The sequence below is a fragment of the Hemiscyllium ocellatum genome, chromosome 32 (assembly GCF_020745735.1).
Source record: "Hemiscyllium ocellatum isolate sHemOce1 chromosome 32, sHemOce1.pat.X.cur, whole genome shotgun sequence".
NCBI classification, from domain to species: Eukaryota; Metazoa; Chordata; class Chondrichthyes; order Orectolobiformes; family Hemiscylliidae; genus Hemiscyllium; species Hemiscyllium ocellatum.
Genome location: NC_083432.1, coordinates 7,648,456 through 7,662,370, shown reverse-complemented (window position 1 = coordinate 7,662,370; position 13,915 = coordinate 7,648,456). Strand labels below are relative to the sequence as shown.

The window sequence follows — 13,915 nt, the reverse complement described above, 5'->3', positions numbered from 1 at the left end:
TAGACAAGCTGCCAGCCAGAGATTCAGCGAGCCATTCAGCTCAATTGGGACATCTGCACAACTCTATAAATTGTTAATTAAATTGAGCTTTTATTTGTGATGAAGTTCAGCCTGTCCAATTCACGTTCCCTCTAAGATCATACAGATAACAATTTGTGTTCAAAACAACAAAATCAACACCACAATGAGCATCTCAGAAACCAGCCACATTTTCTCCATCACCCGCTAGATGGTTCCATCAGCTGGCAGTGCACATGTAAATATTAAATATCAGAGCAGGGTACATATAACAAGCAGAAACTGAAAAAAATAATCAACAGCAGCAGTTGGGATTGAGATCAGGAGGATAAAACTCCATTTAACTGTCAACAGCAAGCAGGAATGGGAAAGGTGAGCTGATAAGAAAAGCATCTGCAAACACAGATAACACAAAGGCAACAATTTCAACGTGATAAGTAATCACAGAAACAGAGTAACATTGTACAGGAGACAGTCAATCAGCCTGTCTTGAAGCATAATCCAGTTAGTCCTACTCCCCTGTTCTTTCTCCTTCATTACATTTTCTCCTAGCATTTATCTAACCAGTTTTGAAAGCTACTACTAAATCCGTTTCGACCATTCTAACAGGAAGCACACTGCAAATCTTAACCACTTATTGCATAAAACAGTTCTTCCTCATAACTCCTTGATACTAATTTTTAATAGAACAGAGAACATAGAACAGTACAGCACAGAAGAGGCCCTTCAGCCCACGATGTTGTGCCAACTACTGATCCTCATGTATGCACCCTCAAAGTTCTGTGACCATACGCATGTCCAGGAGTCTCTTAAATGCCCCCAATGACCCTGCCTCCACAATTGCTGCTGGCAACGCATTCCATGCTCTCTCAACTCTGTGTAAAGAACCCGCCTCTGACATCCCCTCTATACTTTCCTCAACCAGCTTAAAACTATGACCTCTCATGTTAGTCATTTCTGCCCTGGGAAATAGTCTCTGGCTATTGACTCTACTTATGCCTCTCATTATCTTGTATGAGATCACCTGAAATCTGTGCTTCTGGTTCGCAACTCTTCAGCCCTTGGTAAGAGTTTCTTTTTACTTAGTGCCTCAGTCCTTTATGATTTTAAATTACATCTGCTCTTAGCTTTCACTGGTATAAAGGAAACCAGCCTCATCCTCTCCGATTTATCCATGTATCTAATAACATCATACCTCACCATACTAGTCTCTTCTATATTCTGTCAAACCTTCAAGTCCTTTGTGATGTATGGTGCCCAGAACTGTATTCAAAAGGCTATTATAACGGAGCCACAGTATTATGTAGGTTTTTCAAATCTATACCTCATTTATAATGCTCAGGGTGGCTTATGTTCTATGAACTGTTTCACAATTCTTTTCGGTCATCTTCAAGAGTAGTGAACAAACAGCCCTAAAACAACCCTTTTTGCAACTCCTTTAAAAATATAAGGAAACATGCTTTTTTTTTCTTTCTTCATTCTTCCTTCAAAAATGCCTCACTTCATGGTGTTGAATATCATCTGCCATGCTTCAGTCTGTCTACACCCCCTTGAAGTCCATGACTATCTTTCTTCCTATAACCTGGTGTTGTGCGATTTTTAACTTTGTACACCCCAGTCCAACACCGGCATCGCCAAATCATATCTCTCTTCCTGTTTACTACATTTCCAACGTTGTGCTCCGCATCCAAATGTTCATCAAAGATAGCAGCAGTCCTCATGCTGAACATTAGGCAGTGTCACTGAAATCCACAATCTTTTACTCTGACAGATAAAAAAGCCAGGCACCATGACTTTGTGTGCCCCATGTCTTTGCCAACTTAGCATCCATGTTACTAATGCCACTTTTATTCCATGAGTTTCAATTTTGCTAACAGTGGCTTTTGAAACAACTCAGCAGTACGGGGAAAAAGATAATTGAGATCGGAAATATAATTACTCATGTTTTGGAGGGGAAAAAAAAAGGACTGTACAGTTAGGGCAAGAAGCTAGATACGTTGACTGGCTAAAGAGCCACGCTGTCTGGGCCCAATAATGATTACATAGAAATTTATTCAGCTCAAAAAGGAGACTCTGTAAGAGAAGCTCAGCCAGCCCCTTTTCCCCAGCCTTCCTCAGTAGTCTAATATCTTTGTTTGATTCAGATCATTACCATAGATATCAACATACAAACTAACCTTTGAAACAATTTTATCACATGGGAATAAACTTGCATTAGATCAAAATGGCATTGTTCATGGAATAAATTAATGGTACAAAGATACCTTTAATTATAATAAAAGCATTTTAAAACAGTTGTTTTGTTGACAACATCCAAAGATAAAATTTCATTGCATCTATTTGGTTATGACATCATTGTAAGGATCTGTCTCTGGATTAGGTGTGGTGTTTTTGCTTTCAAAGTTATCCTCTCCAGCACTGAATTGAATTTTCCTCCATTTTTGGACGATTTGATGATTGTTGGTGTAACAATCGCACTCCACAATTTGATGACAAAAACCACATCAAGTATTTCCACTTGTCAAAGGTTTTTTTCACCCAACATCATCCTATTCCATTCAGGATCTTTAAATGGCTTGTTGAGATCAGTACATGTGTAGCTGAGAGACGGCATACCCAGTAGAACCCAAGAAAGAAAGAGATACTGGAAATTTAATGCACTGTCAGAAATAAAAGGAAAGACTGCACCAGCTTTTATATATATATATAAAATATATATCATATATTTTTAAGTTCAGTTGTCTAGGTAAAAGGCAATAAGACAGCTAAATCAGTTGACTGAGGGACAGTTGTCAGTCAATCATCTGAAGTCTGAACAAAACCTCAAGGGTGGTGATTACTACCGAAGTTTAACAAGTGAGTTATTTCAGTTGACCTCAGCTCTATCTAGGTATGGGTCTGTTAAAAGCAGACCATCAGTATTGCTTTGTATGAGCAGTTGAGAGAAAATACTTAGACAGTGAGGTGCAGCACAAGTGAGTGAGAGACACTAGAAAAGTAGAACATCATGGGAGTTCACTGCACAGGGGAAGAGGTGTTTTTTGCATTTCTTTTTTGTAATAAGGTTGTTTTTCAGGGTCTAATAGCTTGTGAAGCTACATTCTTCAAGTTCAACTGGAGAAAATGGAGTTGCCTGCAGGGGACCATCACCATTAAGAGACAACTTAACCCTTGATATTCAATGTTGCTACCATCACTGAATTCCCCCACTACCAACATCCTGAGGGTTATCATTGACCAGAAACTCAACTGGACTCACCACACAAACAGTGGCTACAAGAGCAAGTCAGAGGCTAGGAATACTGCAGTGAGTAACTCACCTGCTGACTCCCCAAAACCTGTCCACCATCTACAAAGCATGGTGACTCAGTGGTGAGCACTGCTGCCTCACAGCACCAGGGACCCGGATTTGAACCTGCCTCGGGTGACTGTGCAGAGTTTGCCCATTCTCCCAGTGTCTGCGTGGGTTTCCTCTGGGTACTCCGGTTTCCTCCCACAATCCAAAGATGTGCAGATGAGATAAATTGGCCATGTTAAATTGCCCATCGTGTTAGGCGCATTATTCACGGGTAAATGTAGGGAAATGGGTCTGGGTGCGTTACTCTTTGAAGGTTCGGTGTGGGCTTGTTGGGCTGAATGGCCTGTTTCCATACTGTAGGAAATCTAATCTAATCTAAGCCAGGAGTGTGACGTCATACGCACCACTTGCCTGAATGGGCACAGCTCCAACAACTCAAAACTTGACACCATCCAGGACAAAGCAGCCTGTTCAATAAGCACTATATCCTCAAGCATCCACTCCCTCCAGTGTGTACTATCTACAACCAAAAGAGAAAATGCTGGAAAATCTCAGCAGGTCTGGCAGCATCTGTAAGGAAAGAAAAGAGCTGACGTTTCAAGTCTAACTGACCCTTTGTCAAAGCTAAAAAAAGGGAGAAATAGGGAGGTATTTATATTTGGCTGACAGAAGGGGACTCATGGCTCCAGAAGCAAAGGTAGCAATAAATAAGTGATAATGACAGTGCATAGAAAGATGATAAGGAGATTAGGAGCTGTGAATGACCAAGGCTGAAGCCAGTGCTGTGACAAAATATGTGGGGGATAGGTGAAGCAGAGACAAAGTGGAAAACAGGGGAGAAGAGTAGCAAAGAGGGAAGAGGAGCAGAAAAAGGTGATGAGAGAGTGGGGAGCGAGAAAAAGAGGGACAATCAAGAAATAAGAGGTACGGAACAGTGAAAACAAAATTTTAAAAATAAATAAAATCAATGAAATAAAATTATGGAGCAGAATGAAAACAGAGGGGTCGAGGTGGGACAATCATCTGAAGTTGTCGAATTCAATGTTGAGACCAACAGGCTGTAACGTGCCTAGCTGGAAGATGAGATGCTGTTCCTCCAGTTTGCGTTGAGCTTCACTGGAACATTGTAAAAGGTCAAGGACAGACATGTGGGCATGGGAACAGGATTGTGGTTGAAGTGGCAAGCCACAGGAAAGTCCGGGACCTGACTACGTATAGACCGAAAGTGCTCAGCAAAGCAAGTCGGTGTTTTGTCTCTCCGATATCGAGGAGACCACATTGGGAGCAACAAGTGCAATAGACCAAATTGAAAGAGGTACAAGTGAAACGCTGCTTAATCTGAAATGAGTGTTTGGGGCCTTGGATGGAGAGCATGGAAGAGGTAAAGGGGTAGGTGTTTCACCTTCTGCGATTGCATGGGTGATGAGAGGGGTGTTAGGTGTAATGGGAAGGTGCTGTGTGTGATGGGAGAGGTGTTAAGTGTGATGGAGGAGTGGATTAAGTTGTCCCGGAGGGAACGATCACTGCGGAGTGCAGCCAGGGGGAGGGAAGGGAAGATGTGTTTAGTAGTGGCGTCGTGTTGGAGTTGGCAAAAATGGGAGAGGATTATTCTTTGCACGTGAAGGCTGGTGGGGTGAAAGGGGAGAAGAGGGACCCTATCCTTGTTCTGGGAGGGGAGGGAGGAGGGAGGGGGGGTGAGGGTCATAGTGCGGGAGATGAGATGCCGTTCCTCCAGTTTGTCTTGAGCTTCACTGGAACATTGTCACAGGCCAAGGACAGACATGGGAGCAGGATTGTATGCTGAAGTGGCAAGCCACTCTCAGCTCCTTTGCCTCCGCTGCATTTGTTCTGATGAGGCCACTTTCCAAAGTGGTGCTCTTAATATGTGCTCCTTCTTTTCCAACCATGGCTTCCCACCTATGGTTGTTGACAGGGCTCTCAACAGCGTGCAGTCAATCTCGTCCTTCCCGTAGCTTGCCACTTCAACACACAATCCTGCTCCCATGCCCACATGTCTATCCTTGGCCCGCTGCAACGTTCCAGTGAAGCTCAACGCAAACTGGAGGAACAGCATCTCCTCTTCCGACTAGGCACGTTACAGCCTGCTGGTCTCAACACTGAATTCAACAACTTCAGATGATTATTCCCTCTCGACCCCTCTGCTTTCATTCTGCTCCGTAATTTTATTTCATTGATTTTATTTTTAAATTTATTTTTCACTGTTCTGTACCTCTTATTTCTTGATTGTCCCTCTTTTTCTCGCTCCCCACTCTCTCATCACCTTTTTCTTCTCCTCTTCCCCCTTTGCTACTCTTCTCCCCTGTTTTCTATTTTGCCTCTGCTTTACCCATCCCCCACATATTTGGTCAGCCTTGGTCATTCACAGCTCCTAATCTCCCTATCATCTTTCTATGCACTGTCATTATCACCTCTTTATTGCTACCTTTGCTTCTGGAGCCATGACTCCCCTTCTCTCAGCCCAGTATAAATACCTCCCCATTTCTCCCTTTTTTTTAAGCTTTGACAAAGGGTCAGTTAGATTTGAAATGCCAGCTCTTTTTTTCTCCTTACAGATGCTGAGATTGTCCAGCATCTGCAGTAATTTGCTTTTATTTTGTACTACAAGATGTACTGAAGAAATTCATGAAAGCTCCTCAGGCAGTACCTTGCAAATGTATGAACACTTCCATTTAGAAGGACAAGGGCAGCAGATACATGGGAACACCATCACCTTCAAGGTCTTCTCCAAGCTACTCACCATCCTGACTTGGAAATATACTGCCCGTTCCTTCACCGTCACTGGGTCAAAATCCTGGAATTATCTCCCTAATGGTATTGTAAGTCAACCACAGCAGGTGAACTGCAGCAGTTCAAAAAGTTGAAAATCACACAACACAAGGTTATAGTCCAATAGATTTATTTGGAGTGCTGATCAATGAGCAGCACTCCAAAAGCGAGTGCTTCCAAATAAACCCACTGGATTATAACCTGGTGTTGTGAGATTTTAAACTCCGTCCATCCTAGTCCAACACTGTCTCCTTCACATCGTGTTTCAAGGCGGCAGCTCACTACCACCTTCTCAAGGGCAGGAAGGGATGCGCAATAAATGCTGACCAGCAGCGACACCCACATTCCACAAACGAATAAATTTAAAAAAAATAAGTAGGGTAAGTTAACATTGGGGAAGCAAGTTAGTGGTGTTCTTACATAAAGATAATTATATATTTTTTGAGAAGAGGTTTACTCGCACTGAAGAAAAATCATGGCAGCAGAGCTCACCCCCGAGATATACTCCTCCTGTGCTATATGGTAAATCATGGAAGCTTCAGTTGTCTCTACTGAACGCATGTGCAGGAAGTATATTCAGCTACAACTACTGACAAACCACATTTCGGAGCTGGAGCCGAATTCACTGTGGAGCATCCAGGAAGCTGAGCAAGTAATGAGGTGATCACACTGTGGTTGCAGATTGAACAGGTAGAAAGGGCATGTCAGAGGAGAGGAAGGTAGGTAGCGCAAGAGGTCCCTATCACCATCCTTCTTTTTTTTCACAAAACAGATTTACCGTTGTAGATACTTCTGGGGGAGATGACTTGCAGAGTAATGCAGTGGCAGCCAACTGCATGGCATCACGGATGGGTCTCCTGCAAAAGACAGGAAGATGAAAAATGCCAGGGCTATAGTAGTAGGAATTCAATTGTAAGGGGAATAGACAGATGTTTCTGTGGTGCAAAAGAGGTTCCAGGGTGATACATTGTCTCCCTTATGCCAGGGTCAGGAAACCTACTGAATGGTCTCATTCTGAAGGGGATAGGCAAACAGACAGATCCTGGTCAAGATTAGAGTGGTGCTGGCAAAGCACCGCAGGTCAGGCAGCATTCAAGGAGCAGGAAAGTAGATGCTTTGGGCAAAAGCCATTCATCAGGAATTAGGCCTGATGCCTACTTTCTTGCTCCTCGGATGCTGCCTGACCTGCTGTGCTTTTCCACCACCACTCTAATCTTGACTCTGATCTCCAGCATCTGCAATTCTCACTTTTGGCCAAGTCAGATCTTGGTACATATTAGTACCACTGGCATCGGTAGGAAGAGGGATGTGATCAGAAAAACAGAAGAGTCTGACAAACAAGATACATGGGTTGAGGGCATAAGTGAAAATACGGGAGTATGATGTAATTGCTGTCACTGGGGCATGGTTAAAAAGGGGTCATGATTAGCAACTCAATATTCCAGTTAACAGAGTCTTCAGGACAGATAGGAAAGGAGGTAAGAGCATTCAAGCAGCAATGGAAGTCTGATTACAAACAAGCTGGAACTAGGTCTGCGCATTAATGAAGATTTGGCTAGTTGGTCTGTGCACTAAAGGCCAGTTATCGATGACAAAGGAGCCCTTGCCTACTAATAACAATGTGATTGGCCAACAGGCAGGAGAATAGCTTGGCACTGCGAATAATTGAGGCTGAAGCAATTGCACCCCTGAAATGCAAAGTGCTGCGTTTCTGTTCTGCAGTAAAAAGCATCACTGACCTGAAGATAGGTGGTTTGTTACCCATCGCTATAAACTAAGACTTTTGATTAATATGTCAGAGATCTTTATAAACATGTAATAGTCATCCTGTATCTTCTGCAAACAAGTGAAAGTATCTAGGAAGGAATACCAATGACCCTTTCAGCAAACTCTGAACAGTGATCACTGAACTAGGTTCCAAGTGATCTAATATACCCATGTTTCTTTTCCTACGTGCCTGGCTGCATATGTGCGTAGACAGGATTAAAGGTTAGAGTTTCACCTATCAGTTATAGGTTGATGGTTCACAACTGTTTATCTGTAGTTAGAATCTATTTATTTGTAGTAGAAAGTAATTCTCATTAAGTACAGAAACCTGGTCTGTGCCCTACGTCAACCTGGATTAAAGAGAGACACAAATTTGGGGATTTTGCATATTTTTATCTTGCCTTAAACTTATCTGATGACTGCAGGAATAATCAGGCTTGATGTTTCCAGTGCACTGCCCTAGAGAGGCAAAACACAAGGAACAGCTGTAAGTCAGGAAGTGGAAGGCAGAGAGTACTTTGCGAAATTATAATCACAAGGGAAACGGTACGAAACATATTTTGATGGAGCTGTAAGTTGACAAATCTCCAAGTCCAGATGGACTATAGGGAAGGAAGATGAAATGAAATTCCCAGTTGTTAATTACAAAGGAATGGGTTACTAATATTGAATCTCTCAGTTTACAAAACAGATCTTACAAACATCAATGTTTTTCTCCATGACTTCACAGTGCACACCTGCTTTAATTTTAACTCCTTTACCATAAGTCAGAGAGATCTATGATCCTCAATATTGTTCAGGTACAGCAACCACCTGTAGTTATTTGGTCCCATTTGGAATTGTCAGGGGCTTGGTTGTTCCTTATCCAACATTAATACCCCTTATTTTGATAAGCTAAATGCCCTGTTAAAGGTAACAACACATTAAAAGGGGTCTAAAAGTTTTAAAGTATGCTTAATTCTTAATATAGCAAATCTGTTTCTGCACAATGGATTGGAATCTTGCTTTTCTTTTCTGAAGTCAAGGGGCTTGACTTGTCTTTCAGTTTCCATTTCAGCCCCAAATTAAACAGACACAATTTCAATCTGGCAGTCAATAATAGAGCAGTTTTTGTTCAAGGAACAAATCAGTTTAAAAATAAAAATGAGCATGAGACATTTCTCACCAGGGCAAAATAGCGCACACAGAGACACCTGAATATATGGGCCTTGCAGTTAACATCATACTTTGGGACCTGAAAATCTTGTTCAAATACGGGAGCACAACATACCTATTGTTTGTGGCATTCATCCTCCCTAGCGTGTATAAATGAACACCTGATATTAACCATTTCCCAGAAAACCACAGTTTGACACAGAAGAGGTCATTCAGCTCCTCATGACTGCATACATTAATAAAAACTGGCCACCTTTTCTATTCCCATTTTCCATCTTGCAGGTTACAGCACTTCAGGGATAGAACCGGGTTCCTTTTAAATAAATTGAGAGTTCTGTGTAAAACCCCAAACTAGTAGAAATATTCAAAAATCTACTATACAGTGGGTGAAAAAATGTCTCATGTCCACTCTAGTCACTTTAAATCTGTGGCCGTTAGTAATTAATTTCTCTGAAAATGGAAAACAGACTTCCTTGTCGACTCTATGCAAGCTCCTCAAACATTCTGTACTCTTCAGCTAAGTCAACTTCCTCTGCTTTAAAGAAAACCACCTAAGCTTATCTGATCTTTCCTCACTGATTCAATTTTCAAGCCCTGCAACTTTCTTGAAAATCGATAAGTTTGAGCAGAAATGCATTATTCATCCTATCAACTCCTGCTCTGACATTCAATGAGATCATGGCTGATTGATAATACCCAACTCCATTTTCCTGCCTTTTCCTCAAACTCTTGATTTCCTTCCAGATTAAAATCTTATCTCAGCCTTGAATATCCTTAAAAACCAGTCTCTACAAAACTCTGTGCTAAAAAGAGATTTCCAACAAGTTCTTTTCATCTTTGTCTTACTAGGGTGAGAATATGTCCTCTGGTCCTGGGCCCTCCTGAAAGGGTGGAGACAACTTCTCCACAGGTCCTGTAAGATTCCTGTATGTTTCAGGAAAGTTGACCCGCATTTTTCAAAATTCCCAAATTTAAAGGATCAACCTCTCCTCCTAAGACAATTGCCTCATACCCGAGACCAACCTGTGAGTGTTCTGTGGACCAAGCATATTGCATGTATATTTTTGTTTAAATATGGGGACCAAAACTGCTTGCAGTATTCCAACAGGAGTTGAACTGTGCCTTGTATAGTTTCATGAGACTTCCCTATTTTTACACAACTCCCCTTGAAACAAAACAAGCAATTTCTTTTTCCTACCCTGTTACCCTTAGATATGGTATGCAAGCTTTTTTTATGATTTATGCACGAGGACTTCTGTATCCATTGGTAACTTTCTGCACTCTTACTCCATTTAGTTAACATTCAGCTCTTCTGTTCTCCACAATATATTCCATTTGACAAGTTTTTGCACATCTGCTAAACCTATCTACATCCAGATGTCAGACAACACCAGATTATAATCCAACAGGTTTATTTGAAATTACAAGCTTTCAGAGCACAGCCCCTTCATCAGGTGAAGTCAAACAAATTATTGGTATCATCCTGCAATCCACAGCAATTCTCTTCATTATCAACTACACAGCCATTGAATCATCTGCAAATTGTCCAAATGTGCTTCCCATAATCCACCTTCTTCCGCTTCTTCAAGATTAAGGCGGCAGCTTATGTTAGGATGAGACATGAAAGCTCAGTTAGGGCTCGAGAGTTACAAATTAGCCAGGAAAGACCGAAAAAGAGAACTAAGAATAGCCAGAAGGGGACATGAGAACTCGTTAGCAGATAGGATCAAGGAAAAACCTAAAGCCTCCTATAGGTATTTCAGGAATAAAAGAATGACTAGAGAAAGATTAGGGTCAATCAAAGATAGTAGTGGGAAGTTGTGCGTGGAATCAGAGGAGATGGGGAAGCGCTAAATGAATATTTTTCTTCAGTATTCACACTGGAAAAAGACAATGTTGTCGAGATACAGGCTACTAGACTAGATGGAATTGACATTCACAAGAGGTGGTGTTAGAAATTCTGGAAAGTGAGAAAATAGATGAGCCACCTGGGCCAGTTGGAATTTATCCTAGGATTCTCTGGGAAACCAGGGAGGAGACTGCTGAGGCTTTGGCCTTGATCTTTGTGACATCATCATCAACAGGAATGGTGCCAGATGACTGGAAGATAGCAAATGTCATTCCACTGTTCAAGAAGGGGAGTAGAGACCCTGGTAATTATAGACCAGTGAACCTTACTTTGGTTGTGGGTAAATTGTTGGAAAAGGTTTTAAGAGATAGGATTTACAATCATATAGAATGGAATAAATTGATTAGGGATAGTCAACAGTTTTGTAAAGGATAGATCATGCCTCACAAACCTTATTGAGTTCTTTGAGATGGTGACCAAACAGGTGGATGAGGGTAAAGCAGTTGATGTGATGTACAGGGACTTCAGTAAAGTGTTTGTTAGGGTTTCCCACAGTAGGCTATTGCACAAAATACAGAGACATGGGATCGAGGATGATTTAGTGGTTTGGATCAGAAGTTGGCAAGCTGAAAGAAGACAGAGGGTGGTGGTTGATGGGAAATGTTCATTCTGGAGTTCAGTTACTAATGGTGTAACTGTTCTGGGGCCACTGCAGTTCGTCATTTTCCGAAATGACCTGGATGAGGGCAAAAAAGGATGGGCTAGTAAAATTGTGGATGACACTAAGGTCGATGGAGTTGTGGACAGTGCTGAAGGATGTTGTAGGTTACAGAGGGACATAGATAAGCTGCAGAGCTGGGCTGAGAGATGGCAAATGGAGTTTAATGCAGAAAAGCACGAGGTGGCTCACTTTGGAAAGAGCAATAGGAATACAGAGTACTGGGCTCATGGTAAGATTCTTTGTAGTGTAGATGAGCAGAGAGATCTCGGTGTCCATGTACATAGGTCCCTGCAAATCGCCACCCAGGTTGATAGGGCTGTTAAGGCGGCATACAGTGTGTTAGGTTGTATTGGTAGAGGGATTGAGTTTTGGAGCCACGTGGTCATATTGCAGCTGTACGAAACTCTGGTGCAGCCACACTTGGAGTATTGCTTCCAATTCTGGTCACCGCATTATAGGAAGGATGTGGAAGCTTTGGAAAGGCTTCAGAGGAGATATACAGGAAAGTTGCATGGTATGGAGGCACGATCCTATGAGGAAAAGCTGAGGGACTTGAGGTTGTTTTCGTTAGAGAGAAAGTGGTAGAGAGGTGAGTTAATTGAGACATAGAAGATAATCAGAGGGTTAGACAGGGTGAACGGTGTGAGCCTTTTGCCTCGGATGGTGATGGCTAGCACGAGGGGACATAGCTTTAAATTGAGAGGGCGATGGATACAGGACAGATGTCAGAGGTAGTTTCTTTACTCAGTAGTAGGTGGCAACTACAACAGTAGTAGACCTGCCAACTTTCAAGACATTTAAATGGTCATTGGACAAACATATGGATGAAAATGGAATAGCATAGGATGGATGGGCTTCAGATTGGTTCCATAGGTCAGCACAACATTGAGGGCTGAAGGGCCTGTACTACACTGTAACGTTCTATGTTCTAAATTTAAATGAGACTCATTAATATATAGCATGAACAGCAACATCACCCAGTCCTGTGGACCATTGGAAACTGCTTTCTATTCACAAAAACATTCGTCAACCTTTACCCTTTGTTTCTTGTCATTGAACCAATTCTGGATCCAACTTGCTACACTTCCTAATGGGCTTTACATTTTCTATCCAGTGTCAAGTGGGACCTTGTCAAATACCTTGCTAAAATCTACATAAGCAACATCTACTATATTACCCTCGTCAATCCTCCTTGTTACTTCCTCAAAAAGTTCAAGTAAGTTAGTAAGGCACAACCTTCCCTTAACAAAAGCATGTTGACTATCCGTGACTGATCTGTGCCATTTTATGTAACAGCTAATCCCATCCTTCTGTATTTGCCAACCATGCACAAGGTCAGATCGAAAGGCAGAGAACTATTTTGTCTGTTCTTTGTACCTTTTAAAAATAATGGCAGCATTTGCAGGCCTCCATTCCTTCGTGACATTGCTGACCAACAGGAGTTTCTTTCACACAGCAGAGTTTTATTCTCTCTTAACTCCTGAGAGTTTAGCAGATTTCCAAAAGTTCTATCAGTTTCTCCATGCACCTGATTACAAATCATCTCTATTCTAAAATGCAGTGATTTCTGAAGGAAAGACAAACCACAAATAATACTAGAAAATCACTGAACTCACGAATGATAGCACTGCATAATTAAAAGCCATGCAGCAGACACACTGCCCACACACAATGCACATATTTCCAAGCATCATCCAGCGACCTCCCCTTATTTGGTCAATGTCAGATTAAGCCAAGACTGGTGTTGCCCCTGTAGTTGCAATTTTAGCCAATCCTGTTTCCACTTAAACTTGAGCAAGGCTCCACAGGCTTATGTATTCACATCCCAGCATGTTAGAGCTCGGAGGAGAAGATGAGGCAAAATATGGATGGTGTAAAATGGATGATTGAAGGGGTGGGGGAAGAGAAAACAGCGAGGAGCATGTTGCATTGCTATTCATAAACGGTTTCACTCACTAACTGGAGCTTGAATCTAGTTTGTAAATGATCTTCCTGATCTCAAAAAACAGCTGAGACATGGAGCAGCAGTGAGGGTTTCTGCAGATGGATTGCTGTACCTCCCAAATTGTGGTGTAAAATATTAAATGTTAACCTGTAACCTGAAGTGCAACGATAAAGAGAAAATGTCATGTTTCCCTGTAGTTAAGTCAACATTTTAAAGCAAAGGTCAGATTGTGATTTCATGGATTTTCAAGATTTTCAATACTAATCAATTTTACTGTTATACCGGGATACCCATATGTCACCTTCCCCACCTCCTCAATTTGTGGGATGTGGGCATCACTGGCTTGCCATAATTCCTTAGTTGACAGCACTCTTT

The 13,915-nt window shown here is 41.8% G+C and overlaps 1 protein-coding gene across 6 annotated transcripts in view; it reads right to left on the bottom strand.

The window, feature by feature from the left end:
• Window positions 1–13,915, bottom strand: part of strada (STE20 related adaptor alpha) — a 126,819-nt gene that overhangs the window by 58,166 nt on the left and 54,738 nt on the right. The gene's annotated exons all lie outside the window — the stretch shown is intronic.